Consider the following 24,145-nt stretch of genomic DNA (forward strand, 5'->3'; position numbering starts at 1 on the left):
GCCAGCATCTGCTGTCACCTGAATTTTTGATCTTAGCCATTCTGACTGTTGTGAATATGATGATTTCTATTAGCAGATAGTTATCTGACTCAAATATGAAGAACCACTGTTTTCCTTGCACAGGCTGGCTTCAGGGTGGGGCCACATAATTATCATCTGCTCTCTGAACTCTGTAAATTTGCTACCACCAAAAACTAACTTTATAGAATTTGCTCTTAACTGTACTAACACATACTTAGATTTTCAAGGGTTTTGCCTCTTTATCACTCTTTTAGCAGCTAATTTCTGAGTGACTATATCCCTTATTTGAATCTATGTGCTTATAAGAAATCTGTGGGCTCTATCTTGGCTTATACCAGGGTAAAAAACTGTAGTCAAGTGAATCAAATCAGGTGAGAAATGTAGTAGGGAGAATAAAATATCTTAACGTAAAAATGAGGGTGTCTTCTCATGAACTCTGGATATATGGCTTAAAGTAAACCTAAAAATTCTGTCAGTAAGAACAAAATGCATTCCCTTGATATATTTGTTTTCATAATTCCCATTTTTACCAATAAATGAAGTTAGAATGTTTAATAAATGAGCCACATCACGAATTGTGATTGTCTGCCCCAACTTAGGCACCATCCTGTGTCAAGTCACTGTTCCAGTGTCCCCGCTGTACCTCTTAGCACATAAGGTGAACTTGGCATGCCCATTCTTTGTCCAAGACCTGAGACATGGTCCCAGGATTACTATGTATCTTCTGGATAGAGTTTTAGATGATGAGGTGAATATGACTCTTTTGGCCACACAATAAATAGTTATAGCCACCCTCTTAGACTTCTGCGTTGTCCCAGATGAATGTGATTGCCTATGAACAAGTCGCTGACTTAGTAACAGGAATGGGTATTTCATAGGCAGCCTTTCCACCTTCTTTCAGTAAAGCATACTCTAATGGGAGTTGATTGCCTTTGTATATTAAAGGTAAAATTGTTTAATCAGTCTACTGAATGTTCATTAACTACATAAAACTATCCGAAGCCTATGCAGGCAATACAAACACAGAGGGCATTTTTGATTTAGCCTTCCCTTTCTCTTAAACATTATATATCGTGATAAGGACTGCTTTTGCTTCCTTCTTAAAGTCAATTATTATGTTTTATGAAATCGGCAATTATGTTCATACTGTTTAAGAAAGCTAAATTTATAATAATGAAAATTTACTTTACATTTTAAATTATTTATGCATGAATATATTACATAGCAGAATGAGGATCCTTATTAGTTTACACACAAACTTTGAGGCAGACACTTTCAAGTTTTGCCTCTTCGTGTTCATGGGGTTTAGCCTGTAGCTACCCTGATGTGCTTTGTCATCACTACTGCATTCAATGTCTGCTCTAAAAGCAATGGTTGTATGTGGTTCCCAATAATTTAAGAGAAAGAGATGGCTTGATATGTGTCTATTGTAAATGCCTTTAAATTTCTTTATTTTGGTGAGATTATAGCTACATCATTCTTCATTTCCCTTAACTCTCTTTGAATTTTCCCATGTACCTGCACTCTGTGCTTTATTAAAATCCCGTAAATACTTAAACCTGTTCCATGTATGTGTGTGTTTTTAGGGCGAAGCGTGTGGTGTGGGAAAACCAACTGAGGTGCTTTTTCCTCACAAAGACTATTTATCCCTCTCAAATTTCTTTGGATGCTTGATGTTCTTCTTCTAAGGTTAAGGCCTCAAGTGATTCCCATTTCCTCATTAGCATATCTATTGCTGTCACATTTAAGAAGCCATGTTGGTGACAATTCATTGGTATAGTTTCTCACATTTCCAGGAGACACAATCTCATAGCAAAGTACTTATTTATTCCTGACTGTTATATTCTTCTATTGCAGAATACCACCATTGCTCAAAATGAAGAGTTTTGGAGCCCAGTACTGGCTGGTGATATACAACACAACTCCTGTTCTTTACATAAGATTCAGAGATTGAACGCATTTAAAATAAACATATGCTAACAAGCAGTGAGAATTTTTTCACAAGCCTTGTACTAAATCATATTAGTCTAACGTGAAAACATATCTTAAAGATCATTTAACAGAGTAACAACAGCAATAAAGACCATTGGTGCTTACAACTGTGTTAAGGAGCAAAATACAATTAAGAAGGCATTATTCTAAAGAACCAGAGTCAGAGATGCTAAGAAAATTACCCACGGTTGTCATGTAGCAGGTAACTAGAAATCTGTTCTCCTTCAGTAAGTTCACATTCTGCCCAGGGTGATTCAGTGAATAGTAATCAAACATCTACTATGCACCTGAAGAATAGAGCATTCAGGAAGAAGCCCGACAAGCAGGCAGTATTTAGTAAAAAGAATACACTGTGAAGAGATTGTAGGATGGGGTAAGTGCTAGAAACTTTGTGGTTGCGTATAGGATGACACGGAAGGATAGTGTGTCTGTTCATGGTAGACTTTGGAGAAGTCCATGGGAAAGAAGTGGAGATTGTCATTTATTTATTTATTTATTTAAAGATCAAAGCTATGGGCATGATTTTAAAGAGGGAGTTTGTGTCTGGAAATAAATTGGAAAACTACAGTGTGCCTGGAACACAGAGACTAGAGCCTGTTTCCAGGGATGGATTTGGGATCATAAGAGAGAATAAAGCATGATCGGTTTCCTAGCTGACAGCAAAGGGTTGAGATTTCAATTGAAGAAAGATAGGGAGTTACTAAGAAAGTTTGCATTTGTGAAGAGACAAAAGTTGTATGTGTTCAAATATTAATCCTTTAAAGGTGTATGTCCTGTGCAGCAAGCAAAGCATCCTGTGTATATAAAGATTTGGCAGGAGTTTGGAGCATATGGGGACAAATATGAGACCTTGTAGTAATAATAAAGTTCTCCATTTCCTTAGTTAAGAATGTCCGTTTAGTTTTGAGAGTTTGTGTATTTTGGTGTGTGTGTGTCTTTGCAGGACTGTCTCCTTGGCAAGGTCCCTTGTGCAGAGACAGAGGCCAGAGAGTGCGCTGATGCACTGGGTGAGCAAAGCAAACTAGGAAAACAGGAGCGAGTGTTGACACCCACGTGTCAAAAACACAGTGGAGCACCTTAAAAGATGCCAGCTTAGATCCCTGCTTGGAAGAAGGTTTCTTTTTCTTGGATAATTTCTTAAACCCCTTTGCTGTTCCAACTATCTCATGATTTCTTCCCTCATTCCTCACGTTAGGCTGCTTTTACTGCTACATGGAATAGTGACCAATCTTAATCTTAATCTTCCCAGAATGCAATAGGAGCTAGCAATGTCTTAGCAATGTATTTATTTATTTTATCTCTTTTAAATTTATATTTTATTCATATTGTATTCTTTGATATTATAGTCTTCTCTATTAATTTATGATATCTGCTTGACTTTCCCTGCAAATTTATTTCCACCTAATACCTTTGTTACTACATTAGAGAAAATGTCACCCTTCCCCACCAGTAACTTCTTTTTACATGAAGGAATGCTGTAGGGCTTATTGCTTATCTTTTTTGAAAAAAAATCATTTTCCATTTCCTCATGGAAAATTTCAAAAAGATCCAACTTAGAGAAATTTATAGGGTAATGCTTGTCCACAATCTCATACTAGCTATAATCAACCTTAGGCTGATTATACAACTCAAGGATCCACTTCTCTTGAGTATTTTAAATAAAATCCTTTTTATTAAAAACAAAAATCACTGTAGCTTGCGAGGCTACCGTGAGTAACATCATCTGTAGGATCATTCGCTTCCATGATTTTGTAAGTACCCAATGCAGGAAACACCTGAAGAAGTCTTCGGCATCTCTCAGATAGCTGAACTCATAGTCACTTCTTCTAACCTACAATTCTTGGGCTAAGTCTTCTCTCTATGTGAAACTTTCCCAAATTTCTGAACTCAGTCTCCCCAAAAGCTCTTTGAATGAACCTTCATTCCATATTTCTCATTCATTTAAAAATTCTTGAAAAAAAAAAAACTGTTTCATATCTGAAACTGGAAACTGTGACATAAGTGCTTAAGGGCAAAATTTATCCATTAAGGTATACTAGTTGTGATAACATGGAGGAGGCTCCTCTTTAATGATTTCCTGAGATGATATGGCTTCAATCAAAGCTTGTCACCAATCTGTCTTCAGATACTTACCCATGATAAGGATTTACTTTTACCTGCAAAAGGTGGAAGTAAATGGTGAGATCTGCAGGAGTAATTTGAAAGAATCATTTAAGACATATGTCTGCTCCATGGTTATGACCCATAGCGAGAAGGGGTGATCTGTTGTGGCATAAATATTAGATAGTGACAAATAACACTGACATTTTGTCAGAATCAAAGATATGACTCAGACCCAGCAACCTGGCAAAGATGAGTGCCAGCGTTTGGTGACAAATCGCTTGAATCTGACAGCATACTTCACGGCATAGACTTTCATCCATCACAGAGATATGTTTTAAAAGAAAGCATAGAACACAAAACACTCAACTTTCACAATTTGATGTCAGGAGATGGAAAGTGAAGAAAGGGGAAGCCAGAGGCAGAGACAAAGACAGAGGGCCTGAATTGCAAAAGAGTGGCTCTCATTTTATTTTAAGCTTCTCATTTGTCAACATTCTCACACTCCATAATTCAATAGTGTGCTTGGCTCATCTCTTCATGGAAATTGATATAAGCTGAGCAGTGGGAGAGGAGTGTGTGAGGCAGTGAGAGAGTCCAAACTTGAGCGTCAAAGGTTACAAGATACTTGACATACATATTTTTATAAGTATATAATTATGTATATGAGTTTATATGGGTTTCATGGTTATTTCTATTTCACTTTGTGTAAAACAGTCTGCTAACCAACTGGGATGGCCTGTTAATAATAATTGAATAGATAAAGTCAGTTATGCACAGTGAGATCACTTTGAATTTTAAAAAATGATATCTTTTAGTTCAAACAGTTTATAAGGCCTCTAATCTGCCGATTTCCATCTTGTTTATTTGTACATCAAATATTCATTAAATACTGTGCTAGGACAAACATTATTTTGGATCTTGAGACACAACAGTGCAGAGAAGTGAAGGGTGTTCCCTCTCCGAGGCATCTCCAGAGACAGGATACAAAGAGCAAACAAGTTAAAATTAAAGTCATGATAAGCTTAGTATTACTATACAGAAAATGAAATGAATTACAATGAAAATGATAGATTAGGTCATGGTCAGGGGTTGAAAAAATCATATGTGTGTGTGTGTGTGTGTTTTCACAAATGTGCATATTTGGAGAGCAGATATCAATGGTATTGTTCCTCAATTATATCCCAAAATTGTTTGGGAGAACTTTCTCCTGAACCTAGACCTCACTACATAAATAGTCAATAACCTCAAATATTCTGCTTGTCTCTGTGCACAGCATTTACATGAGTTCAAACTACCAGAACTCAGGTCCTCTGCTTAAAATTTAAACTCTTTCCTAACTGAGCAATTGCCCCAGACCCAGGAGTACACATACTGAACAAGAGTTTTCCTGTTGAGGCCTAGCCTTTCTCTTACCTCCTTTTTTCTTTGGAACAAGGCTGTGTACTACTACCACGATTGATCTTCCACTCTGGTCCAGGCTGGCCTTGAGTCACTGGGATTTCAGGCTTGAACCATCAATCCCAACATGAAATACACTCAAAATATGCTGCATATCTAAAATGCTGAAGTGTGAGTAATTTTATAAAGACTTTAATAGTAAGACAGGTAAGCTGGGAATCTCTGCTCTCTTGTATTCATTCCTATCCCGAGAATCCACCTTACACTAAACAGAATGGCAAGGATCAGATGACAGCACATGTTATCGAGGATGTGGAGGAAGTCCATTGATGGTCGACTTGCAAACTGGTATAACCATTCCGGAAATCAATCAAGAGGCTCTTCAGAAAATTGGAAATAGATCTATCTGAAGACTCAGCTATACCAGTCTTGGGCATATATCTAAAAGATGCCCCACCATATCACAGAGACACATGCTTTACTATATTCATAGCAGTCTTATCTGTGATAGCCAGACGCTAGAAACAACCCAGATGCCCCCCAATGGAAGAATGGGTACAAAAATTGTGGTTCATTTATACAATACAATATTATTCAAATATTAAAAATGAGGAAACCCTAAGTTTTGCATGCAAATGGATGAAACTAGAAAATATCACCCTGAGTGAGGTAACCCAAACCCCAAAGTACATACATTGTATGTACTCACCAGCAAGTGGATATTAGTGAAAAAAGTACAGGATACCTAGTATATAATCCACAGAACTCAACAAGGTTAACAATCCAAAGGTCCCAAGTGAGGTTGCGTCAATTCCACTTAGGAGGGAGCAGAAAATAATCACAGAAGGCATGGGTGGTAAGAGAAATGGGTGCAAGAGGGGAAGAAGATGGAAAAAGGGGAACATGATCAGGTATGGGGGAAACAGGAGGAGAAGCCCTGAGGGACAGCAGAATGAATGGAAATATGCAACCTCAGGGGTTGGGAGGTGGGAGGACCCTCTAGAAAGTACCAGAGACCTGATAGGTGAGAACTCAAAGGGAGGGACTTAAGTTAAATGCCCAACAGTGGGGAGAGGAAACTCATAGAGTCTACCTCTAGTAGAAAGACAGGCCATCAAGTGGAGGGATGGGCTTGCCATCCCATAGTCCATAATTCTGACCTAGAATTGTTCCTGTCTAAAAGAACTGCAGGGACAAACATGGAGAAGAGACTGAGAGAAATGTAGTCCAACAACTGGCCCAACTTGGGATCCATCTCCAGTGGAGGCTTCAAGATCAGACTCTAGTACTGATGCTATGATGTGCTTACAGAGAGGAGAGTGGTTGTCCTCTTAGAGGTCCAACAAGCAGCTGACTGAAACAGACATAAATACTTACACCTAACCATATGACTGAAGTCGCGGACCCCTGTGATTGAATTAGGGAAAGGCTGGAAGAAGTTGAGGAGAAGGGTGACCCCATAGGAAGACCAACAGTCTCAACTAACATGGATCTCTGAGATCTCTCAGTGAGCCAACAACCAGGTAGCATACAGTAGCTGGTATGAGGCCCCCAACAAATATACATCAGAGACCATATCCAGTGGATAGTCATGGCCCCTGGTTGAGGAATGGGGCCACCCACCTCAAGCATATTAATCCAGAATTCCTCTTGTCAAAAGGGAATGCAGTGACAAAAAGTGGAGCAGAAACTGAAAGAAAGGCCATCCAGAGACTGTCCCACCTAGGGATCCATCCCATCTGTTGATATCAAACCCAAACACTATTGCTGATGCTAAGAAGTGCTCACTAAGAGGAGCCTGGTATAGCTGTCACCAGAGAGGCTCTTCCAGAGCTGGACCAATACAGATGAGAATGTACACAGCCAGCATTTTACTGAGTGCAGGGACCACAAAGGGGAAGTTAGGGCTATAGGAGCTAAAGGGGTTTGCAGCCTCATAGGAAGAACAACAGTATCAACCAGCCAGAACCCCAAAACTCCCAGCAACTAAACCACCAACTAAAGAGTACACATGGGGTACCCATGGCTCCAGCTGGATATGTAGCAGAGGATTGCCTTATCTGGCTTCACTGGGAGGGGTGCCCTTTGGTCCTGTGGAGGCTTGATGACCCAGGCTAGGGAAATGCTGGGCCACTGAGGCAGGAGTAGGTGGGTGGGTGGGGAGGGAAGCAGTCTCAAAAAAGGCAGGGAAAGGGAGGAGTAGGGTAGTGGGCTTGTCAAGGGGAAACTGGGAAGGGAGATAACCTTTGAAATGTAAATAAATAAAATAACCAATAAAAACTTGTCATAATAAATATAACTTTTCAGGCTGTATAATGTGCATGTATGTGTTTCAGGAGTGACAATTTGTTATTGAATAACCAATTAAAATGATTAAAAGAGCATTTTGTTGTGGTAAATCTTCAATCCCAATAAGCCTGTGCAAAGAACACACAACTCAGTTATAAAATGTATAAGCTACACGCCGAGATTGGGCAGATATACCACTCCACTACTCTATTCCCCAGCTAAGAGATACCTTTTTACGTGCAGCCTCTCCAGGCCATGTGGTTCTGTGGCATATTCTTTCTACCTCCTCTTCCTCTGCAGTCTTTCTCTCTCAACCTCTGTCTCCTCTTCCTCCCTTCCTCCTTCTCCCTTCTCTCTAAAACTTCTAGCCACAGCTTTCCCTTCAATTGCCCAATCACAGGCTCTAGCCTTTATTTGACCGAATGGGGAGAAGGTTCACATGACATCACAAGATCAGGTGATCTACTCCTCATCAGGGCAGCCATTCCTAAGGAAGGAGAATTAGCATTAAAATGCAAACAGAACCAGGGCAATCCATAGTAGTATTCCTTCCAACATTTTTCTGTCTTGGTGTAAGTTATTCTAAGGAATAGCAACCTCGGCGTTCTTCCTAAGACCCAGGAAAAATCATATCACTTTCTTTCTCAAATTACATCTGTCAAAGGCTTTGAAATAAAATCATTGCTACATCAGAGTTTAGTGTATCCATCCCTTCTAATCTACATTACATTCTGAGCCTGGTGGTGAAATCTCAGACCCCCGGCTACTAAAGGCTAGAGTAGGTTATAGGAAATGATCAAACCTAGAGTGGACAAAGGCATAAAACTTCATTGAATTTTAATTCAACTATTGGTGTAATTGAGCAAACAAGGGAAATGACAGAGAGCTGTATATTGCAGTGTTTCATTCTTGTTCCTAACAGCACACAATTTGTTCTCTAGTCATACAGACACAGTTATATAACAGTAGAAATATCAGCAACAACAGAATATTGTGTTATAAGTAATATTCAAGTACTAGAGAGATGGCTTAGTAACCAAGAGTGTGTTTTTATTGCTGTCAAATAATACCATGACCAAGGCAACTTGCATAAGAAGATTGTTTAGCATTTAGAGCTCTGGAAGAGAAGAGTTTAGAGGCATGCCAACAAGAACAGGTTCAGAAACAAAGGGGCAAACAGCTGTGATTGTCATGAACTCATAAAGCCCTTAGTGAGCTGGATGTGGGTTGAGAATATACATGCTCAAGGCCAACCTCCGTGACATACTTGCTCTAACAAGGCACTGCTCCTAAATCTTTCCAAACTGCACCAAGTAGGTAGCAAGTGTTCACATATATGGGACTATGGAGAAACTCTTATTTAATATACTACACTGTGCAAGCATGAGATACTGAATTAAGTTTCCTAAGTCCCATATAAGATTCTGGGTGTGATCACATTTTCCTAGAGAGCCAGCATTGTCAGAACCAGAGACATGAAGATCATCAGGACTTCAACCAAACTCTAGGATCCGCATAAGACTCTGTCTTAAAGAAATAAGGTAGAGAGACATAGAATAAGAAATCAGCCATCATCCTCTGACCATGCACACATGTCTGGATATACCATGCATATAACACACACACACACACACACACACACACACACAGTAATGTTCAAGCACCTCTAAAAACTGCCATAAATATACAAAAAATTACCCATAATATTGGAACACACTAACTGCAGCTGAACACTTATAATAATGGAATCCTATAGAAGCAAGGAATACTATAGATAGCTGAACACTTATATATAATAATGGAATCCTATAGAACCAAGGAATACTTTTCTCTAGATGCTTATATTTCTCTGATAAGGAAAGGCATAAAGAATCCCAGGTGATCCCAGCCGCTCCTCTGGAAAATGAATCTGGAACTGAAGATCCTCAGTAACAAAGGGAGCTTCCGTGGTGTCTGCTCATCCTAGTTACTTATAAATTCAAGGTGGAACCCTTCAAAGGACCAAATTTGGTGACTTCAGTGTACCAGGCACACTCTGCCTCCTAAGGTTTTCCTATCACTGCCAGCTAGGTAACAGCTACAAAAATTATACAATTTGGGAGGGATATTTTGGAGTCAAACTGTAATAGATCCTAACATACAAGGTTGCTGTGATGTTTCAACTGTGACAAAACATTACCTTCTCTTTACTGAGCCCATTGTATTTCATTATGTCAGTCTAATTCATAGGTTTTACTGCTGACAAATCATGCATGAGAAACAACTTATGGGTGAAGGGTTTATTTGGCTCATGTTTCAAGGGTATCATCCATCATGGTGAACAAGACGGAACATCAGGAGCTCGGGATAGCTGGAAGCACTGGATCACCAATCAAGAAGCGGAGAGATAAATGCCGGGGCTCACCTGAGGCTGTTTGTTTTATTCAGTCTGGGACTCTAGCCCAGGCAGTGGTGTTTCTCATATTTAGTGGGAGTTCTTTTTCTGGAAAGACCTACATACACAAACACAGAGATGCATTTCAGCACTGGAGCTAGGTTGAGCCAAACTGATAATGAAGAAATCTGTGTCCATGACTGTAGCAAACTAACACCTAAGGTGGCAACTGGACTGAGCACTGGACAAATTGAATTAGACACAGAAGAGAAGGCTAGGAATGCGTCCACTAGGCATAATAAGGGCAGGAAACATGAAATTCTGTGGGTGCTTAGTGAGAGCCATCTATAGTTATGCTATAGCATCGAGCACTGATAAGTCGTAACTGAGCTTTAGCGAGTTCAGACACCTTTGACGAAATCATAAGCCACTCAGCCTTAGATGTCTTCCCAAGGTAGATGAATTCAACCTGACAAGTGTACCTTATATTCCTTCTCACCTAGTAGAATTTTTTAGTATGTTTTATTAATTTGTGAAAAGATCAACATTTTGACGAATCCTAGTAAAAACACAATTCTTCTAGAAATTTTGATCAAAGTGAATGTTGCATTTAATAGACTTATTTAGTTCTCATTCATTACTAACCATTTTCCCTTTCCTATACATCTGTCCTTTCTTCCATGTCTTCAATCATTATTTAAATCCTATTATGGAGTAAATAAAATGACCAACACCATTTACAATTAGGTCTCCCAATCCAGCAACTTCACATCCTTCTAACAGTTCATGAAAGGGTCTATCTGTATATTGTATATGCCAAGTAGTCCTGCTTCTTAAGAATATGGTGAAGCATTGCTTTTTCTACAAATGTCTGGCTGATCCGTTATAACATTATTCACATCTCACACTTGTCCAACATAAAAATCATGCATCTAATGCTAAACTGTAGGGGAATCTCCAGTACATACCCACAAACTGATGTGTGCACCCTACATGCACACACACACAACCACAAGTATCCTCCCTTCTACAAATGCTCTAACACAAAATGATTACTAGGACCAGATGGCACAGTTCTCCAGACATTATGGATCCACGCAGCTTTTCTGAATGTCATTATTTGTTGCCTCCCCCAGCCTCGAAGCAGGCTGATTCGGACCTTGTTGCCACTAACCACATAACCACCTGGGGTGGAACCTTCTGACTTACAAAGCAGGTTCTATTGTCTACACCTGCCACTGCTTTCCTCCAAAACATTATTGCTACCTGCTGAGACCCTTGAGACCTTCTGGAAACAGCATCCTGCAGATCACCTTCAGCTGGGGAAGGTGATCAAGAACGAACTGGTGGGGGATGGGTCTCCTTCCTCTATAAGCTCAGAATCTCAGTAAACTCGTGGGCTTTGATCAGCTATGTTGTCTTAGCCTCCTTCCTTGTTTGCAGTCTAATTTCTTTCAGCCTCAGCCCATCTTTCAGGAGTACCCAGTTCCAGTGTGTCTGCAGGCGGTCCCACACAATTACTTATAGAAAAAAAGACATTGGAAATGAGGAGCCTCTGTCCTTAAGAGCTATGATTCTATAAATGAGACATCATATGACATGCCCTGTAGCTTTATACACACAGCACATAACCTCACAATATATTTTAAATAATAAAATTTCTCTGACAGAATAATATCTTTAAAAATAATTGGAAAAGACCAAAATACATATCAGATCCAGGCTTGCAGAGGGTGACTGCTACACAGGGAGCCCTTGTCATCTTCGAACCTCTGTGAATCAATTTCTAAAAAGAATTAGCATGAAGACTGTGAGATACAACATGCTAATGAGATTGTTCTCTGCTTCAGAAATTCTCTTTTGTTCTATACTTCCCTCATAGAAAACTTATGAAAAGCTGCTAGAAATCGGGTTGTAATTTTGAATGGCACATAACTTTATGACCTGGAATGGTGGGCTAATTGAGAGTTATAGTGTTTCAGACACCATGTGGCAATTAGGCCTTCTGATGCTTATCCCATTCTGACATCTGATATTTTAGGAAAATTCAAGGATCCCACAGGTTCTTTTCTGCTACTCACTTTTCAGGTGAGCTTTTGAAGTTAAAGAAATCCCCATGAGTGGGCACACAACTCAAACACTATAGAATCAGGGATCATTCTGAAGCCGGCCTGGACACTATTACATCTCTGTTTTGACAATGCTTTGAGGATAAAAATCTTCTTGAATAACTAGGCTGTAGATCCAAATTATATCTTCATATACTACTAACTCTTATGACCTTGAGAAAAATTTTCAGTATCAGTGGTCTTTTCGTCCACATCTATGTAATGAAGGTTCAGACACCAACCACAGAGATTAGAGACCAGAAGAATAGGATAACACATTGATTATTCACCTCGTACATGGCTGTTACTCCCAGCCAACTTCAATTTATGAAATATGTTCCCACAGGAACATATCAGTAATTAAATTCCCCCAATTCCTCAAGATTATTAATAAATGTCCCAGCTAACAATGTATATATTCATATTAAGTGGAATAATAAGGCTATTTTGTTTGTTAAATGGAAATAGGGTAAGGAATTCTCAGAACCTCACACTCTATGCTCTTACCATTCCAACAGTGCCATCTGAAATTATGTAAATGGTGAGGTGGGACAGAAGCAGGTGGTTGGGTAGAGGACAGATCGATCTCCATGAGGAAGAGAAGGAAGGATTACCCTATTCACTATCTTTGCTTTAAGTCTTCATCATTAGGTTATCAAGTGTTGTTGCATGGGGGGATTTTTTTGTTTGTCTGTTTTTTTGTTTGTTTTATGGGTGTGTTTGCCATCTCTGCTGTTATAAATGCAATACTAACCTTTTTCTACCTGCCTCAAGATGGCGGCAGATGGTCTAGCAACCCAGGAGATCGCTCCTATTTTTCTATACCATGACTTTCTCTAGGACAAAACCTGTTCTACCATATAATATATGCTTCTTCCTATGACCTTTTCTCTCTTCTATTATGTCCTGTACCTGGGCACATAAGTTGACCCTTTTATTGAGACAATCTACATTTGTTAAATGAGTGTCTGAATAAACATGAATGGACAAGAAGTGCCTCAAGAAAAGGAAATAGTGTCTACAAGCAGTTCAGATTCTAACATTTTGCATTTTGTTTTTGTCTTCTTTGAACAAAGAATAATTTTAAAAATAAGGCATATGTACTTATAGGTACATATTTACATATTTAAATCATACTGCAGAAATATACTTTTTTGTAGACTATTTGCTAGTTCTGGAAGTATTTCTCAAATTATGTCAGACAACTGTCTTTGAGCTGAATAAGTGGTTCAGTGGCTAAGGGAACTTGTTCTTTCAGAGGAGAGATTTTGATTGCATCATGCACATTGACTAGTACACAATTGCCTATAATTCTAGGTCCTAGGGATCTTATGCCTTAGCCTAATCTCCATGGGTGCTACAAGCACACGTGCACACACACACANACACACACACACACACATGCACACATGCCCACAAATAAAAATAACATAAATCTTTAAAATGAGAGAACTCTCCATTGAGTATTGTAGACATGAATTGATTATAAAGAAATCCATACTCTTTGTGGGGCGATGTAAAATCTATGCTTACATTTCCCTGCAGTCTGAAAAGTTAAGTCTTACTGTAGATTTTGCTTATGAGAAAACCAAAAGTCAAAGAGGGTAACTCACACCAGGCACAGCTTGCAAATGCCTACATCACTCCTTCCCTTGTGCCCTTCTTTCTATCCTGACAGGCATGGTGAAACACTCCGTATGTACACCTTGCATATATACATTTGTGTAAATTCTCACTTTTCTAATGATCACAATGTTACTGGCTCTACCCCTTGCCCAGTCAGCTTGGCAGGAAAGGCTTGTAATTGGAGAACAGGAGACACCGATTTCCTGCTGTGGGATGGAAAATAATTGCATTTTTCTCATGTTCTGCCCTCCTTTCATCATCTTGGAAAATGCTTATCTTTTGTAGCAACTGAATTAAATTCAGTCTTCCATGGAAGACATCCTGGGAAGAAGTTCATGACATTAGCAAGGAAAGTAAATCAGACAGAAAGGCAAAACTGCTGCCAGAAAATAAAGGAATTGATACTTTAGTCTAAGAGTCTCTTTCAATACCCTCAAAAAGAAACCCCACCATCTTCACACTATCTCCTTAACTCTCTGTGGTCACTTCTTTTAGAACAAGCCTCCTTATCCATTTGCATTTCACTTTTACATCATGTCTTCCACTATATCTCCTTACCTGTCCCTGAACTCTTTAGCATCATTACTTTATGTTTGATGCTCCAGCTTGTGCATTGGTACCATGGTAATGCCTGTAGAAGAGAGAAAGAAGAGAGAAGGGGAGGGGGAGGAGGAGGAGGAGAAGGAGAGAATAAAAGATAAAATAAATAAATGAGTTTATAAGACCCAAGATCAAAATAAACACATATTCTATGTAATCAATCTGTTCTCTAGATGGATGTATATCTTTATTTGAGTAAAAATTATCGCCTGAAAAGGTGATACTTCATTTCCTTCTGACTTATGTGTTTTATTAGTTTTTTAATACAAAGAGAGATTCCAATAGTTATCTTTCTGATTTTTTTTCCTTTGTTAAGGCAAACCCCACCTCCATAGCTTTAACGTTCTTCACTACTAACCCATGTGACTTTTTCTGAGTTTTTATTTCTTTATAACACTTGGACATATGAGAAGACCCCCAAAAGGATAGTCATTAGTCAGAGTTAAATTCCATGCCTGAGTCTGTACAATAATTAGTAGTCATTACATAGCAAGCCATGTGTGCCTATTAGGCCATGAAGTTAGGAAATATCATCCTCACTCAAAGAATCAGGAAAAGGCAAGTGTTGCCCTAATGAGATAACATGTAAGATACCTTTTACATGAAAGAAAAAAGAAATGCAATGTGAAAGTATGTATGTATGTATATATGTATATATGTGTGTGTGTGTGTGCATGCACCCACATGCATGTATATACACACACGTTTATTGCGTTTTTCTAACTTCAATAGCAAAACAAAAGTGCATGGTGCTTCTGTAACATATGATATAATGTCAAAACATGGTTTACAGTGGGAAAAGCACTGTATTAAAATGAGTTATGAGTTGAAAAATAGAAAACATGAAGTTTAGCTTCAATGCTGGTACCATCATGCTAAACGATTTGAAGAAAATCATGAGTTACTATGGTCACATTCCTCATATCTTATTATAGCAATTGATGTAAAAATAATTTGTGTTACTGCCTCTAACTCAAAATTCTGTGCTTTAGTTTTGTTTATTGAAAAGTTAATCTATGGAATTTGCCCATACAAAATCCCAATGAAATACTAAAACTAGTAGGGGAAAGTCTGTGGAGATAAAGAAAATGAGTCATACTTGATTATTTACCTCAGTGATTAATGGAAACATTATGCCTTCAGTTTAGCTTTCTCTACCTTCTGCCAAATCACACTGAAATGGTGTTTTTTAACCTTACAATACAGCTGGCTAAAGGAAATGCAGGGACAAAGACTGGAGTAGAGACTGAAGGAAAGGCCATCTAGAGACTGCCCCACCTAGGCACCCATCCCATCTACAGACAGGAAACTGATACTGCTACCAAGAAGCCTGCTGACAGGAGCCTAGTATTGCGCTTCCCTGAGAGGTTCTACCAGCACCTGACCAATACAGATGCAGATACAGCCAACCACAGGTTAGGGGAAGGACTGAAGGAGCTGAAGGGGATTGCAACCACAAAGAACAATATCAACTAACTGAACCACCAAGATCTCCCAGGAACTAAATCACCAACCTAAGAGTACACATGGCGGGTGCCATGGCTGCAGCTGCATATGTATCAGAGGATGGCCTTATCTGATATCAATAGAAAGGGAGGCCCTTGGTCCTGTGGAGGTCTTGATGTTCTGGCATAGGGGGATGCTACAGGAATGAGGCAGGAGTGGGTAAGTGGATGGAGGAGCACTCTCATAGAGGTAAACGAGAGTGGGAGAGGGAGGATGGGATGGGGGGTTATGGAGGGGTAACTGGGAAGGGGGATATCATTTGAAAATCTAAACAAAAAAAAATGACTAATAAAAAGAAGTATACCATTGGGGACTTAAAAGATAGCTCAGCAAGCACAAGCCATTGCTGTTCTTGCAGAAAAACAAAGTTCAATCCCCATCACCCGCATGGAAACACACAACTGTCTACAGCTTAAATTCTAGGGCATTTGAAGCCCTTTCATGGCTTCTGTAGACACCAGGAACCATGCACATAATATACAAACATATTACAAAGGCAAAACACCCATGCATATTAACATAATAACAGGAGCAGTCCTGAAAAGATTAAAAAGGAAGAAAACAAGAAAGCAAGGTAGGAAGGAAGGAAGGGAGAAAGGAAGGGAGGGAGGGAGGGAGGGAGGGAGGGAGGGAGAGGAAATTGGCATAGACTCAAGTACCATAACGTGAAGGATTCTCACATCATTCCACATAACCATTCTGTAGCTGTTTAATAACTTGGCAGAACATACACTGGCATCTTTTACAACCGAGGCAGGTCATATCCAGTAATTCCATTAGCATAAAGCATGTGAGACAGGCACCTTGAAACTTAATTTAAATAGTATTAGATACACAATTTTTCTTGGAATGGAACATAACTATTTTCTTCTCTAGTACAGTGAAATACTCCTGGGATGCATTGGGGGAAAATCTATGTTTTGAATGAGGATCTAACTAATTTTATCTAAAACATGTCTAGTGGGATGCTACTATGCAGTTTTTCCTGGCTCCTCATATATGGAGAAATAGAAGATCAAGTATAGTATTCCCTTTGAAATATAAAAGAGTGTTCACTTTATTTTTTCTTCTACCCCATTTTAATTTAAATTTCATGGTGTGAATTCCACATAAAATTTACATTCTAAGTTAGTTTTGAGAAGTGAATCATTTTCTAATTTGTGTTCTCAAAAATAATAATTGAAAGAATGAATGCAAGTTACAAAAGCATGACATGGACTATTAACTGATGCTACTGGTTTTACATAATACAACACAGACTATGTCTTAATTTGAGAGAAATTTTTTACTAACTCTCCTGGTAGGGATAGTGATCCTGCAGAACAGTGGTTATCAACGTCCCTAATGCTGTCATCCATTAGCACAGTTCCTCATATGGTGGTGACCCCAACCATAAAATTATTTTGTTGCTATTTCAGAACTCTAATATATCCTGTTATGAATTGTAAAGTAAGTACTTGATATGCTGGCAATCACTGTTGCAGAATAACCATAACTGTACTAAAATTATGCTTTTGTTAATTTTATCATTTAAAAAGTACAACAATACTCATGTTTTGAAAATGTTTTTATTTGCTCAACTAACCAAAACCAGGAAGTAGGAAGTAGGGGAATGATGGATAAGTCTATGGATGATGAGCCTTATCAAATTTGTGGTGAAACTCATCAACTCTGTCGGAAATCAAAAGGACCTCGTGATCTTTTTTGTCAGTTAACTCTTAATACTGCTCTACTTTAAACTTTGAAAAGACAACAAAGATATTTCAGATGTGGCAAATCCACAGTAAAGAGACAGTTGGACAAACTTTATTCTTCTTCCTTATAGAAATGCCTAAAGGATGGGTCATCCATTAGCTGTGAGTACTAATTAAGATGCACATTTTAGAGCCAGATCCCAAGCTGTTAATCCTCACCTTACTACTGAGTGACCTTGGCAGGCCTCTTAAACAATATGATCCAAGAGTCAGCCTATGATATGGTGGTTGCAACATCTCTAACTGGAAGAATCTTACAAAGAGTAAATTAACTATGTCATGTAATGGGATAACTGCTTTAACAGGTGCAATTTTGGTGCCAAGAGATCATTAAACAGTGATGTTTGGTTCTTAAGAAAATCTTAAGTTCTAAAGTTTATACTGGAAAGCATGATAACTAGATGTCCCTCTTTTACCCACAATTGCTCATGCAAGAAAAGCAATTATACTATCAGCAAAGGTGATATCAAACAATATCAACAAATAACATCAACAAAGGCAAGACATAAATACTATGGAGATAGGACTATAATCAAGCAGATCCAAGTAGAAATCCACACTCTGTCTTACTTAGAGCCCCTATTTCATTAAACAGGAGTAAGCTGACTCATGGTAACTTAATAAGTCTATCTAGACAAATCAATTGGCAACTTATTTGACAAACATATTATTATTTTCATTATTAGTTATATGGGATTTCAAATTTTTCTATATAATTAAGCAATACTGTGGACTACCAATCATCAAAGATAACGAAGTTAAATATCCATATAGTGAGTGGGAAGTCTTAAAGAAGACTGTGCTATGAAACATTCAGGAAACATGTATACTACAATCTACCTTACACATATATTTCATCCTTTAAATGCCAATTATTTAGTGACTAATAGATTCATTTAATATTATATTTTCCCATATCTATAAGGAGACTTGGTTCCCCCAAACTCTGTTCTAATTTTGGTGATTGGTTTAATATATATTTGAAATACTTCCTTCTTCACAGGAGGTACGAACAGGACTTTAGGGTCATAGTAATGGGAAATGCGGGTCCATAAAAAAGTGTTCAATTCTAGAAGCAGTTGAAGGCTATATCTTCATTAATGGGAAAATCAATGTGCCTTGAGAAGTTATATCCAATGAGAGAATAAGACATAATCTACCGAAAGTTCACTAGGCTCTTATTTCCTGCAACTCCACATTTAATTTGGCTCTGAAGTTACTGTTAAATTAAAAGGATTTGCATATTTTATGCTCTCCAGTGATTTTATTGCTCACTAGAGATTTGCTATATTAAAAAGCACCCAAATTACTCCTATCAATTAACAATATTATACTTAAAGTCTAGATAAATTATTGAGTGTTATTTGGAACTACTATGGGGAAAGTTTCTATAGAATAAGAGAAGATGCCAATGACTTTTCCAAATTTGAGCATGAAAAAAAATATTTAAGACATGTCCTGCGTAGCTTTAACTGTCAACATGATACAGCTTAGAGTTGTGGCCGACAAAAGACTCAACTAAAGAACTGACTATATAATATTAACCTATGAACATGTTGTTCGTGGATGGTCCTATTTGTTAATTGACAGAGGAAGACACAACCCACAATGGGAAGTACTATTCTCAAGCAGTTGGTCCCTACTAAATAGGAAAGCTAGGTAGGAAGTCATGATTCAGTGGTTGAAAGCTGCCTCTGCTCTTGCAGAAGACCAGTTTCCCAGAGCAACCAAATCGAATAGCTCTCAACCACATGTACCTTCAACTCCAGGCGATACAATGCCCTTTTTAGGCAACCATCACATCGTCATGCAGTTGTACATATAAACATACAGAAATATATGCACAGAGAACTAAAAAACAAAAACAAAAGCAAAAGTTAAAAAGAAAGCTAGCTGGCTGGAAACTGGTAGCTAACCAGGAATCATTCTCCCAAGGCTTTTTTTTTTTTTTTTTTTTTTTTTTTTGATATTTCCTTGGCTGTACATGAGTTTCTCTGTGAGAGATAATCTAAACCTTCCCATGCCAGGCTTTTGTTGAAAGCCTTGTACGAACTTTCCTAAATTATTGACTATAACCTAAAAACTGAAACAACCCTTTACTCCTCTGAGATTTGTATTTGTGAGAATGTTTTTATCACAATAACAGTGATGAAGCTAGAAGAAACTACAGTGGATTACAACCATGCCAATTGCTGAAAAGGAGCCATCTCTGGATATTGTTAAAATAGAAAACAAACTCATGGATTTGGTGGACTCTCACAACTCATAATTTCTACAGCACAAAAAATCAATCTCTAATTACCTTTTAATGTGCTAAGGTTTGTAGAGGGTTGAAAAACAGTGTGGCCTCAGAGGAAGAGGAAGAGTGTTCTTCACATATGGGGACAATGTAGATTTGTTGAAGGGCATTTGCATATGAAATGAATTTCAAAGTTGGATATAAATTATTCATTCAAGAAGAAGTTAGAGAAAATACTGAAGGATTTGAAGGGGTTTGCAATCTCATAGGAAAAACAACAATATCAAACAACCAGAACCCCAGAACTCTCAAGGACTAAGCCATCAACATAGGAGTACACATAGCTCCAGCTGCATATGTAGTAGAGGATGGCCTTGTCATGCATCAATGGGAAGAGAGGTTCTTGGTCCCTTGAAGGCTTGATAGATGCCCCAGTGTAGGGGAACTGAGGGCGGGAAGGTGAGAGTGGGTAGGTGGGTGGGTAGAGGAACACCCTCATAAAAGCAGAGGAAGGGAAATGTGATAGGGTGTTTCTGGGAGGGAGGGAAACGGAGAAAGGGGATAACATTTAAAATGTAAACAAAGAAAATATCTAAGAAAAAAGGAGAAAGAAAAGAAAAGAAAAAAAGAATTCATGGATAGTCAATAACAGGCTTTGGAGCCTGTGCCACAGCAATGGAATATAAAGAAAAGGAGGTGCATGTGAAAATGAGGTCCATCGTGGTTTGTTTGTGATGCTTACAGGATACCAAAGAGAATGCCAGTCAGTCAGAGTTCTGTGGTATAATTAGTATCTTAACATTATCTGCACTTTAGCACTTTAGGCAATACACTGTGGGTCTCCAAACCTCCTTTGTCAAGCTCTCTCTCTCTCTCTCTCTCTCTCTCTCTATATATATATATATATATATATACCCTTTGTTGATGGATTAGTCCCTGGACGTTCTAGTCGGTCTGGTTGGTTGATATTGTTGTTCTTCCTATGGGGTTGCATACCCCTTCTACTTCTATTGGGGACCCTGTGCTGAGTTCAATGGTTGGCTGCTAACATCAACCTCTGATTTCAGCCATTCTGACCTGTGTGAGGTGGAATCTCAGGGTTGTTTTGATTTGCATTTTCCTGATGACAAAGAATGTTGAACATTTCTTTAGGTGCTTCTCGGGCATTTGATATTCCTCAGTTGAAAATTCTTTGTTTAGCTCTGTACTCCATTTTTAATAGGGTTATTTGGTTCCCTGGAGTCTAATTTCATGAGATCTTTTTATAGATTGGAGATTGGATATTAGCCCTCTATTGAATGTAGGATTGGTAAAGATCTTTTCCCAATATGTTGGTTGCCCTTTGGTTTTATTGACAGTGTCATTTGCCTAACAGAAGCTTTGCAATTTCCTGAGGTCCCATTGGTCGATTCTTGATCTTACAGTGCAAGCCACTGTTGTTCTGTTCCGGAATTTATCCCCTATGCCTATATGTTTGAGGATCTTTCCCACTTTCTCTTCTATAAGACACACAAGTACTTGGTTACAGACTCAGTACAAACAGACGTCTCCTTCCTGTTCTGTAATTTTTGCTAAGCCTCTAACCTAAATCTTATATTTTTTTTCTCCCTTAAAATCTGCCACAAATGTATTTAGGTACAGACTCCTATGGGTCTATATACCTATAGGTATGCCTTTTGAAAGCTGGAACTCATTGATATTCATTTATTATCATGTCTTCCCCAAATTTTAAGGAGACATGATTTTTCCAAACCTTAACTCACACTTGACCATTAATGTGCTTCTGAAACACTCTGTCTTCACCGTGAGTGTATGCAGTGTTGCAAGATCACAGTAATAAGAACTGTGGGTACATACAGAGAAGTTTAATTCTAAGAGCACTAACAGGCAGTACTAATGGTTCTGGAGTTACTGATCGAAATATAGCCAACAATGAAGACCTTACCAAAACATGAAGGGTACAGCAAGCACATCTTTTACAAATATAACTCCTAGAAGGAAAAGGAATACAAAGTCAATGGTCATAGTGACTTAGAAAAAGATTGTAAAAATGAGTTTTGGCTGATGAAGCTTTAGAGAATCCCCATCTAAGAAATAGTACACATAAAAATAAAAGGCAAAAATGAGTACTTAATTAATGTCAGAAAACAAATCCAGGCTTCAAATTAAGAAGTTGACAAATACTCAAACACAAATAGTGTTATCAACATCAACCAGTTGACAAAATTGTACTTTAAATTTTTTTCCTATACCTTTCATTATATATTTCATATTTGCATTTATCAATGACCTTTTACTATATTATTATCATGTCCATGTGTGTGCGTAATTCTGTATGAATGTGGATGCACATGTGGCAATGCACACATGCAGAAATCAGAAGACGAATTACAGGATTGGTTTTCTTCCAGGGAGTGAATTCAAGCTGTCAGCCTTACATGGCAATTAACTGGTCTGCTAAGTCATTATTTAGGTAAATAGGAACTCTGCTTCCATCAGTTCTCTGATGCTAGGTTTTATATAACTTATTTAGTGTTCAAAAAATGCCCTGCAGTTATGCAATTCCAGATATCTAGTGTTTATCACTTGGCTCCCATTGAACTCATACATGTTTGCCAATGTAGTAAAGTTATGCAGATACAGCCGGGCGTGGTGGCACACGCCTTTAATCCCAGCACTCAGGAGGCAGAGGCAGGCAGATTTATGAGTTCGAGGCCAGCCTGGTCTACAAAATGAGTTTCAGGACAGCCAGGGCTATACAGAAATACCCTGTCTCGAAAAAAAAAAAAAAAAAAAAAAAAAAAAAAAAAAAAAAGAAGTTATTCAGATACACCAGATACACACAACTATAATATTAAGGCATTGATGGATAGATGTACACATAAAACACTGATATGACAAGTAGATGGATGGATAGATGGATGGATGGATAGATAGATGGATGGATAGATAGATAGATAGATGGATAGATAGGTGGATGGATGGATGGATGGATTGGTGGGTGGATAGATACTTGGAAACATGGATACATGGATTGACAGGCAGACAGAGACACAGAGACAGACAGACAGACAGACAGACAGACAAAAATACATTGTGGGTATTGGCTCACATAATCATTTAAACTGTAAAATTATAAATAAAAACACTGCTACAGTTTCAGTAAACTCAATAACATGCATGACCCAAGGAGGGTTTGATTACTTGTGGCATAACTTCCAAGTTGGGACTGAGGGCTGAGAAGAAATAAGATCATGTGAAAGATAGAAATTTAAATCCCAGAATCTAAAGTTTTGAAAAATTATGGCTCTGATATTTAAGATCACAAAAGATGTATATTGACAGATAGGTGAGTAGAGGAAAGGAGGCATACAGGGAGAAGGAAGGAAGGAAGGGACACACACACACACACACACACACACACACAGTAAGGAGAGAATGCTGGAGAAGAGGAAAATAGATTTACAATTTCTTTCTTTTTCTGTTCTTGGAATCTCAACAAATTCTCATGTCCTTGAATGATGCCCCTTTCCTTGGAAATACAAATAAGCAATTCAGTCTACTCATCTAAAAGCATTTCTCCAAAAAGCATCCTCATTGATATGCTCAGGAGTAATGTTTAGCCAGCCATCTGGGCAAACCAACACTTGGCTAAACTCACATAAAATTAACCACCTCATCCAGTTTGTAAGAATGAATAACATTGTATAAAAACTGCCAAAGCCACAGGCACTGTAATTTTTAGTATAGAAAAACAATGGCCAATCACAATTTCCAGAATCAGAAGCGAGACTACATGGCCATAGAGTTTACTTACAGATTCCTTTGGGGTTTTCACTAGTTTGAAAACTCCTTGCTCTATTGCAGAAATCAGTGCCCTGTGGTATGTGTGTCTTAAAAGCATGTGGAATTTGAGAAGCACACTGCATGGCCAAGTATATCAGCAGCAGCATCTGGGTAAGGGCTTAGGATATTTTCACACTACTGTAGATTCTCAGTTGATGTTATTTTTATTTTAATTTTTAAAAAAGCCATATCAACACACTATGATACAAGTAGCATTTTTTTAATTATTATTATTTTCTTTATTTACATTTCAAATGCTATCCCGAAAGTTTCCCATACCCCTCCCCCC

Source organism: Mus pahari, chromosome 17 (genome assembly GCF_900095145.1).
Source record: "Mus pahari chromosome 17, PAHARI_EIJ_v1.1, whole genome shotgun sequence".
NCBI classification, from domain to species: Eukaryota; Metazoa; Chordata; class Mammalia; order Rodentia; family Muridae; genus Mus; species Mus pahari.